Genomic DNA, 11,190 nt, shown 5'->3' with positions numbered 1-11,190 from the left:
CTGCATAATGCAGGTATTCCAAGATTGTCTCGGGTGTTCAATCCATTTATGGAATCAATAATATATTTTAAACAACCGAAGATGGCAATATCACTCACAATTATATCGCTAGAGTCCGGCAACAAAAGCTAAAATATTTGATGCTTTCATTTGGAGTTGATTACATCATTTAGATTTATTATGACCAGAATCTAATGTGAGTGTCAAATGTGTAGGATGGAGAAAGTAGACGTTTTGTGTATTCGCAGCAGAGCCAAAATTCTGGGAACTGTAATTTGTGTGGGTGGAGCAATGGCTATGAGTTTCCTTCAAGGTCCTACTCTAGCCCAACTTTGGCCTCTATGGGGACAATCAACATCAGTTTCCAACACTAATACAGTACACCTAGTGGAAACCATTCTACACGAGGGAGATTCAGGTAACCAGATTAGAGGGTGTATTTACCTTATCTCAACAGTGATAATGTTATCCACTACCATGATATTGCAGGTCTCCCTACCACCTTGCATATTAAATTGATACCCAATTATAACCCTTTTCTGTATTTAGAAGTTTCAGAGCTCCCCACCCAATCAAATGTATGATTATAATTTCATGTGCAGGTTGAGACATTGAACAAGTTTCCAGCCACACTATTCCTTACATCAATTACCGCCATTCTAGGCTCCATCCAAAATGCTCTCCTAATAGCCATTCTTGACAGAGGCATCATTCCAACGTCATGGATACTGGATAGGGCTGGGATTTTGACTGTGGTCGCTGCAGTAAGTCTACATACATGAATGATGTTCTTACTCAATTTTCCCAGCCATGAATAACTTAAATTTTTGTTAGGTGGTCATCTAGTACTGGCATCCTCATTTATTTCTTTTTGGCAGTTAATAATTTAATGGCCTTTCAGTTTATGGTCATCCCCAAAACCACTAGATTCAAAGAGCAGATTGAGCCATTGGAAGTTGTACTTCATCTCTATGCATAATCCTTACAAACACCCCTTCCAATTAAAGGGGGGGTTGATAGACACCTAATCCTTAAGAATTTGGTAATTTGTAAATATTTAAAATAGGGGAAATCTAAACAGTTAGAATAGGAAGAGACATAGCACCTTGGAAGACAAAACCAAAGGTCATGAAATCTTGTATATATGAATGTTTGAGTAATGGAAAATCAATGTAACTTGGGGCTAATTTCTCTGTCCAACAGTTACAATAGAATTCTAACACTAACGTGTGATTTCTAATTAAATAAATGTATATATGATTGGGAAAATAAGAAATTAAAATAGTTCCTATATGAAATAGGAAAATCACATTCCATTATAATGTAGCAAGCAAAAGAAAAGGCTATATACAATTTCAGGTAAGTGACACGAGTGGGTGACACAACTATAGTATGTAAGGCTTAAGCAGATCTACCATTTCCAATTTCCACTCTTTGAGGAAGTTGCTTGTTCTTCTTCTTCTTTCTTCATTGATTCTTCTTTTTGGCGTGACCTTTGCATAAACTGTTTCACCAAAACATTACGAATAGGAAAGGCATGAGATTGCAGTCAAACTTTCTCAAATAGTAAAATTCCAACATAGTACAATAACACCTCCTTCACAATCAACACCGTAAGGTGGAAGACAGAAGTTTCTCATAATGGGAAAAACACTTCCACACTTTAGGATCCTTCCCGGTTAGTCTCTGAAAGTGGGAAAAGGACATCCACACTTTAGGATCCTTCCTAATTCTCTGAAAGTCGTCCCCAGATGTATGGACAATGTGCAAACATAACATGATTCAAAAACATTGAAAATATGTCAAATGGTCCATTTTTACCTGTCTCATGGTCTATACATACTAAAAAAGTCAAAGCAATTAAAAGTTCAAGAAACAATCTGCCTCCATTAGAAAAAACAGTTAGAAGGAAAAAAAAAAAACCCTGTGATGCTGCATTGTTACACTTTCACGAAGTCAGAGCAATTAAAAGTTCAAGAAAAATCCTCTGTGTTCCTGCATTGCTACACCTTCATATACAGGAAAAAAGAAATAATGTTCCAATGACATGGGTTACTTGTCAAACACCTCCTTGGCTTGGTGTTGTGGTTAAGGATCCGTATCCATGGGTAAAAAGTTCTGAGTTCCAATCCCCTCGGTGGTGCTGCATCATTGCATCTACATGTACAGGAAAAAATAAAATGGGGTTCTAGTGATGTCAAACACCTTAGTTTGATGTTGTGGATCCATATCCATAGGTTAAAAGTTCTGAATTCAGGAGTAATATAAGCCAATCCAATCAGTAGAAAGAGGATTGAAAAAGAAGGGATATCCAAAGGTAAAAGGTTCTGAATTCAGAAGTAATATAAGCCAATCCAAACAATAGAAAAAGGATTGAAAAAGAAGGGATTGATCTAGTAGCCTGAAAAGGCTTCGCATAATGGTTGTTATTTGACACAATCTCAGCCCTCTCCTTATACAACCCCCACATCCGAATAGAGGATTACAACCACAGTGAAATTCTTCAACACCTGGACATCAATGTGTCAACTACAAAAGGAATGTTTTTGAGTGATTGATCAAGAGGTAAAGGAAACAGTCTTTGGCTAGTTTGCTCAGTGTCCAAGTCGGCACAATAAAGAAAGAATCATATTAATCTCCACTATTGAACAATGTCTCAAAGGAATTTCTAAGAATTCTCCAATCAAAAAACAAATAAGTGTGAGAAAAGCTAACAGTGTTATAGAACAAACATATATGAGATTCCCTTTTAATTGTGAGTAAAACTGCTGCAAGACGCAAATATCAACCTTACTCATCAATCACATAGGACATTCTCAATGCTGCAACCTAGCAAAATTGCAAACAAGTTGAACATCAAAATGTGGTCTAGCAGCAAGTTTAAGCGCTTGGAGAAGTGATGACCCAAATTTAAATCTGGGCAGCACATTCTCCGTGTTGGCACTGTTGTTTATGCATATAAGAAGCCAGATGCAAGTCCTCGAGGACTTTGATAGAATAGACAATTCTCAGTTGCAGCTCCTAGACAAAGGTAGCCCTGATTGTAAAGCAGATGTTGCATGGAGATTCATACTCTCTGTTGGTGAGGTAAATCCCCTCTGCGGACAGAGGCGATCCCACTAGCCCAAAATGGGACTAGCAACAATCAAATCACGCTACTACGCAAGTTCCTAGTTGTATATTAAAAGCGGATTACGAGAACCAACCAGGAGTCCAACGCTAATGTCGAAGAAGAGTTGATACTCCCGTTCCCTTGCTCCGGCAGGTCACAATCCTTGCGATTCCCACATATGGATACCTGCACATGCAAAGAACGAAACGAGAACAAGCATAAAATCCACTAACATACAACTATATTTCAGTCAGAAAGGAAATAAACCAAACATTATCATGATGAACAATGAGATTGGAACCATAACAGTAGTCGTTTATTAATGAATAATAAGCAGAGAAAGATACAACCAAGGTTCTGACGTTGAACCTATCCTCTGGCTGGGCGAGCAGCTATGTATGTCTTGCAATAGACCTTCTCTCTCTCAGGATTTTGGCAGCATAACCTCCCTATGCTTCAAGACTCTTACTATCACTCAGGACAAGCATAATCACAACTAGCATTACTCAAAAACTAGCTTGTCTAATGCATGAGGACAGACTTTTATAGATGGAGAAGGGAGGAAGATACAATGCACCAGGACACCCATTGTGGATTGACATTATCTCCGAAAAGCCGCTGTGGATAGATGTCAAGGATAGATGATGACTCTCGACCTCTATCAGATGGATTTTATCCTCAAAAGACTTTGTGATCTGAAGGGAAAAAACATATGGGTGCGCGTTTGTCAAAAATCATTACCAAACTTGGTTGGCGCGGGTGTTGTTCTAATACAGAGCGCCAATGGTCGCACCCCCTTTTGAGGATCTCAGTGATTGGCGCGGGTAAGACACTGTGGACCCGCGCCAATGGAAAAAGGGCACTTTTCAGGGATAATTTGCAGAAGGTGTCTTCAGGGAACATGAAGTACATACTCAGGGGAACATAATGCAAGTGTTTTTAGGCTATGTCACTGCTCACAGGTCCCGGAATGCGTCCTCCAATGTACGGAAACAGGGGTAACAGGGACGGTGACCAATGGTGACAAATTACTGTGTAACACTTTCTTCCATCCAAAAATCGGGATATTTGATGTTAAATGCCCAAAAAATATCAGCAAACAATTTTTCAAACACCGTAGGCACACAGTTTGAGAAATTTTCCCTTGTTCCTATAGTCTGATTCTTTTAAGTTTTGGTCAATTTTTCTCAAAATTCAGTAGATATTTGTTACAATTACATATTTGAGTTGTGTAACCTGCATAATTCAGGTGTTCCAAGATTGTCTCGAGTGTTCAATCCATTTATGGATCAATAATATACTTTAAACAACCGAAGATAGCAATCTCACTCACAATTGTATCGCCAGATTCCGGCAACAAAAGCTAAAATATTTGATGCTTTCATTTGGAGTTGATTACATCATTTAGATTTATTATGACTAGAATCTAATGTGAGTGTCAAATGTGTAGGATGGAGAAAGTAGACGTTATGTGTATTCGCAGCAGAGCCAAAATTCTGGGAACTGTAATTTGTGTGGGTGGAGCAATGGCTATGAGTTTCCGTCAAGGTCCTACTCTAGCCCAACTCTGGCCTCTGTGGGGACAATCAACATCAGTTTCCAACAATAATACAGTACACCTAGTGGAAGATTCTACACGAGGGAGATTCAGGCAACCAGATTAGAGGGTGTATTTACCTTATCTCAGCAATGATAATGTTATCCACTACCATGATATTGTAGGTCTCCCTACCACCTTGCATATTAAATTGATACCCAATTATAACCCTTTTCTGTATTTAGAAGTTTCAGAGCTCCCCACCCAATCAAATGTATGATTATAATTTCATGTGCAGGTTGAGACATTAAACAAGTTTCCAGCCACACTATCCCTTACATCAATTACTGCCATTCTAGGCTCCATCCAAAATGCTCTCCTAATAGCCATTCTTGACAGAGGCATCATTCCAACGTCATGGATACTGGATAGGGCTGGGATTTTGACTGTGGTCGTTGTAGTAAGTCTACATACATGAATGATGTTCTTCCTCAATTTTCCCAGCCATGAATAACTTAAATTTTTGTTAGGTGGTCATCTAGTACTGCATCCTCATTTATTTCTTTTCGGCAGTTAATAATTTAATGGCCTTTCAGTTTATGGTCATCCCCAAAACCACTAGATTCAAAGAGCAGATTGAGCCATTGGAAGTTGTACTTCATCTCTCTGCATAATCCTTACAAACACCCCTTCCAACTAAAGGGGGGGTTGATAGACACCTAATCCTTAAGAATTTGGTAATTTGTAAATATTTAAAATAGGGGAAATCTGAACAGTTAGAATAGGAAGACACATAGCACCTTGGAAGACAAAACCAAAGGTTGTGAAATCTTGTATATATGAATGTTTGAGTAATGGAAAATCAATGTAACTTGAGGTTAATTTCTCTGTCCAACAGTTACAATAGAATTCTAACACTAACTTGTGATTTATAATTAAATAATTGTATATATGATTGGGGAAAATAAGAAATTCAAATAGTTCCTATATGAAATAGGAAAATCACATTCCATTATAATGTAGCAAGCAAAAAAAAGGCTATACAATTTCAGGTAAGTGACACGAGTGGGTGACACAACTATAGTATGTAAGGCTTAAGTAGATCTACCATTTCCAATTTCCACTCTTTGAGGAAGTTACTTGTTCTTCTTCTTCTTTCTTCACCGATTCTTCTTTTTGGCGTGACCTTTGCATAAACTGTTTCACCAAAACATTACGAATAGGAAAGGCATGAGATTGCAGTCAAACTTTCTCAAATAGTAAAATTCCAACATAGTACAGTAACACCTCCTTCACAATCAACACCGTAAGGTGGAAGACACAAGTTTCTCATAATGGGAAAAACACTTCTACACTTTAGGATCCTTCCCGGTTAGTCTCTGAAAGTGGGAAAAAGACATCCACACTTTAGGATCCTTCCCAATTCTTCGAAAGTCGTCCCCAGATGTATGGACAATGTGCAAACATAGCATGATTCAAAAACATTGAAAATATGTCAAATGGTCCATTTTTACTGTCTCATGGTCTATACATACTAAAAAAGTCAAAGCAATTAAAAGTTCAAGAAACAATCTGCCTCCATTAGGAAAAACAGTTAGAAGGAAAAAAAAAAAACCCTGTGATGCTGCATTGTTACACTTTCACGAAGTCAGAGCAATTAAAAGTTCAAGAAAAATCCTCTGTGTTCTTGAATTGCTACACCTTCATATACAGGAAAAAAGAAATAATGTTCCAATGACACAGGTTACTTGTCAAACACCTCCTTGGTTTGGTGTTTTGGTTAAGGATCCGTATCCATTGGTAAAAAGTTCTGAGTTCCAATCCCCTCGGTGGTGCTGCATCATTACATCTACAAGTACAGGAAAAAAGAAAATGGGGTTCTAGTGATGTCAAACACCTTAGTTTGATGTTATGGATCCATATCCATAGGTTAAAAGTTCTGAATTCAGGAGTAATATAAGCCAATCCAATCAGTAGAAATAGGATTGAAAAAGAAGGGATATCCAAAGGTAAAAGGTTCTGAAATCAGAAGTAATATAAGCCAATCCAAACAATAGAAAAATGATTGAAAAAGAAGGGATTGATCTAGTAGCCTGAAAAGGCTTCGCATAATGGTTTTTATTTGACACAATCTCAACCCTCTCCTTATACAACCCCCACATCTGAATAGAGGATTACAACCACAGTGCAATTCTTCAACACCTGGACATCAATGTGTCAACTACAAAATGAATGTTTCTGAGTGAGTGATCAAGAGGTAAAGGAAACAGTCTTTGGCTAGTTTGATCAGTGTCCAAGTCGGCACAACAAAGAAAGAATCATATTAATCTCCACTGTTGAACAATGTCTCAAAGGAATTTCTAAGAATTCTCCAATCTAAAAACAAATAAGTGTGAGAAAATCTAACAATGTTATAGAACAGACATATATGAGATTCCCTTTTAACTGTGAGTAAAACTGCTGCAAGTCGCAAATATCAACCTTACTCATCAATTGCATAGGACATTCTCAATGCTGCAACCTAGCAAAATTGCAAACAAGTTGAACGTCAGAATGTGGTCTAGCAGCAAGTTTAAGCGCTTGGAGAAGTGATGACCCAAATTTAAATTCGGGCAGCACATTCTTCGTGATGGCACTGTTTTTTACGCATATAAGAAGTCAGATGCAAGTCCTCGAGGACTTTGATAGAACAGACAATTCTCAGTTGTAGCTCCTAGACAAAGGTAGCCCTGATTGTAAAGCAGATGTTGCATGGAGATTCATACTCTCTTCCGTCCAAAAATCGGGACATTTGATGTTAAATGCCCAAAAAATATCAGCAAACAGTTTTTCAAACACCGTAGGCACACAGTTTGAGAAATTTTCCCCTGTTCCTATAGTCTGATTCTTCTAAGTTTTGGTCAATTTTGCTCAAAATTCGGTAGATATTTGTTACAATTACATATTTGAGTTGTGTAACCTGCATAATGCAGGTGTTCCAAGATTGTCTCAGCTGTTCAATCCATTTATGGAATCAATAATATATTTTAAACAACTGAAGATGGCAATCTCACTCACAATTGTATCGCTAGAGTCCGGCAATAAAAGCTAAAATATTTGATGCTTTCATTTGGAGTTGATTACATCATTTAGATTTATTATGACCAAAATCTAATGTGAGTGTCAAATGTGTAGGATGGAGAAAGTAGACGTTATGTGTATTCGCAGTAGACCCAAAATTCTGGGAACTATAATTTGTGTGGGTGGAGCAATGGCTATGAGTTTCCTTCAAGGTCCTACTCTAGCCCAACTTTGGCCTCTGTGGGGACAATCAACATCAGTTTCCAGCACTAATATAGTACACCTAGTGGAAACCATTCTACATGAGGGAGATTCAGGCAACCAGATTAGAGGGTGTATTTACCTTATCTCAGCAGTGATAATGTTATCCACTACCATGATATTGCAGGTCTCCCTACCACCTTGCATATTAAATTGATACCCAATTATAACCCTTTTCTGTATTTAGAAGTTTCAGATCTCCCCACCCAATCAAATGTATGATTATAATTTCATGTGCAGGTTGAGACATTGAACAAGTTTCCAGCCACACTATCCCTTACATCAATTACTGCCATTCTAGGCTCCATCCAAAATGCTCTCCTAATAGCCATTCTTGATAGAGGCATCATTACAACATCATGGATACTGGATAGGGCTGGTATTTTGACTGTGGTCGCTGTAGTAAGTCTACATACATGAATGATGTTCTTCCTCAATTTTCCCAGCCATGAATAACTTAATTTTTGTTAGGTGGTCATCTAGTACTGGCATCCTAATTTATTTCTTTTTGGCAGTTAATAATTTAATGGCCTTTCATTTTATGGTCATCCCCAAAACCACTAGATTCAAAGAGCAGATTGAGCCATTGGAAGTTGTACTTCATCTCTCTGCATAATCCTTACAAACACCCCTTCCAATTAAAGGGGAGGTTGATAGACACCTAATACTTAAGAATTTGGTAATTTGTAAATATTTAAAATAGGGGAAATCTGAACAGTTAGAATAGGAAGACACATAGCACCTTGGAAGACAAAACCAAAGGTCATGAAATCTTGTATATATGAATGTTTGAGTAATGGAAAATCAATGTAACTTGGGGTTAATTTCTCTGTCCAATAGTTACAATAGAATTCTAACACTAACGTGTGATTTCTAATTAAATAAATGTATATATGATTGGGGAAAATAAGAAATTCAAATAGTTCCTATATGAAATAGGAAAATCACATTCCATTATAATGTAGCAAGCAAAAGAAAAGGCTATACAATTTCAGGTAAGTGACATCAGTGGGTGACACAACTATAGTATGTAAGGCTTAAGTAGATCTACCATTTCCAATTTCCACTCTTTGAGGAAGTTGCTTGTTCTTCTTCTTCTTTCTTCACTGATTCTTCTTTTTGGTGTGACCTTTGCATAAACTGTTTCACCAAAACATTACGAATAGGAAAGGCATGAGATCGCAGTCAAACTTTCTCAAATAGTAAAATTCCAACATAGTATAGTAACACCTCCTTCACAATCAACACCGTAAGGTGGAAGACAGAAGTTTCTCATAATGGGAAAAACACTTCCACACTTTAGGATCCTTCTCGGTTAGTCTCTGAAAGTGGGAAAAAGACATCCACACTTTAGGATCCTTCCCAATTCTCTGAAAGTCGTCCCCAGATGTATGGACAATGTGCAAACATAGCATGATTCAAAAACATTGAAAATATGTCAAATGGTCCATTTTTACCTGTCTCATGGTCTATACATACTAAAAAAGTCAAAGCAATTAAAAGTTCAAGAAACAATCTGCCTCCATTAGAAAAAACAGTTAGAAGGAAAAAAAAAAAACCCTGTGATGCTGCATTGTTACACTTTCACAAAGTCAGAGCAATTAAAAGTTCAAGGAAAACCCTCTGTGTCCCTGCATTACTACATCTTCATATACAGGAAAAAAGAAATAATGTTCCAATGACATGGGTTACTTGTCAAACACCTCCTTGGTTTGGTGTTTTGGTTAATGATCCGTATCCATGGGTAAAAAGTTCTGAGTTCCAATCCCCTCGGTGGTGCTGCATCATTACATCTACATGTACAGGGAAAAAGAAAATGGGGTTCTAGTGATGTCAAACACCTTAGTTTGATGTTATGGATCCATATCCACAGGTAAAAGGTTCTGTATTTAGGAGTAATATAAGCCAATCCAATCAGTAGAAAGAGGATTGAAAAAGAAGGGATATCCAAAGGTAAAAGGTTCTGAATTCAGAAGTAATATAAGCTAATCCAAACAATAGAAAAAGGATTGAAAAAGAAGGGATTGATCTAGTAGCCTGAAAAGGCTTCGCATAATGGTTGTATTTGACACAATCTCATCCCTCTCCTTATACAACCCCCACATCCGAATAGAGGATTAATTCAATTTGGCAGGGAATCATATTCAACGCAATGGCATTTCCATTACAATTATGGTGTTTGTAGAAAAGAGGGCCAGTATTCGTTACAGTATTCAGCCCAGTGTCTACCGTGTGCTCAGCAATTTTATCATCTATATTTCTGGGAGACACGCTGCGTCTGGGAAGGTGTGTCTCATTCTGCCTACAGATTTACAAAATTTTAATTTACAAAATTAATTAAATGAAATGCTTGATTTTCCTGCACTGGAACAGTTTGATGGGCATGATTCTTATATTCATTCGTCTCTACCTTTTTATGTAGGGAAAAAGCCAAGACGATGCTACCCATATCAAAATATCTTCTGACAAAGAAGCAGATATAGCCATAGCAACAGAAGGAGAAGAAAATTGGCACCCACCTCCTGCTTCTGAAGTAGTGGATGTGAAAACACCTTTACTACACTAACATTCTTGACATTTTGTTGAAAAATTGCAATGTTTGTAATAAACACTTAGTCATTAACACAGTAGAACTGCTTCTGAAGTAGTGGATGTGAAAACACCTTTACTACACTAACATTCTTGACATTTTGTTGAAAAATTGCAATGTTCGTAATAAACACTTAGTCATTAACACAGTAGAATCGCTAAGAATTCCAACATTATAACACTATTGTGTATTATTCTCAGTCGTTCAATGCTAACAAGATTCACAGGTAATGTGTTTACCTGAAAAATTATACAAAAACTTATTGCACAGTTTGAAATAAAACAGTACATATAAACTATGAAAATGTACATTTTAAAATCTTCTTGAATCCTTACATTATCATTTGTATGATGTATAGTCAGTGAATGCTCACAACTCACCAGCTGCTGGTAAGTGGGAATTTGTAAAGCATTAACTACATTCTGAAATCTTTTTAATATTATCATTTGAATCATTTCTGATGAATGTTGCTCACCACTTTATCAGGGTTCTACATGGATTAATTTCGATAAAGAGTTGGTTGCACCGATTTTGAATGGCGCCAGAAGGATCCTTTTCCATGAGTTGTATCCTCAAAATTTCGATTAATTTGATCTTTCACACAGAAGGTATGAATAAAATAGCGTGTTC

General features: G+C 37.2%; 1 pseudogene; it reads left to right on the top strand.

Annotated features, from left to right (window-relative positions):
• Window positions 1-7,824: 7,824 nt before the first annotated feature.
• On the top strand, window positions 7,825-10,536 carry LOC149140759 (auxin-induced protein 5NG4-like; annotated as a pseudogene).
• Window positions 10,537-11,190: the final 654 nt, after the last annotated feature.

Source organism: Pinus tabuliformis, chromosome X, assembly GCF_031772625.1.
Source record: "Pinus tabuliformis cultivar Carrire ecotype Pingquan chromosome X, CPIR1, whole genome shotgun sequence".
Taxonomy (NCBI): domain Eukaryota; kingdom Viridiplantae; phylum Streptophyta; class Pinopsida; order Pinales; family Pinaceae; genus Pinus; species Pinus tabuliformis.
Note: the sequence above shows the minus strand (reverse complement) of the source record. Positions and strands in the feature narration are given on the sequence as shown.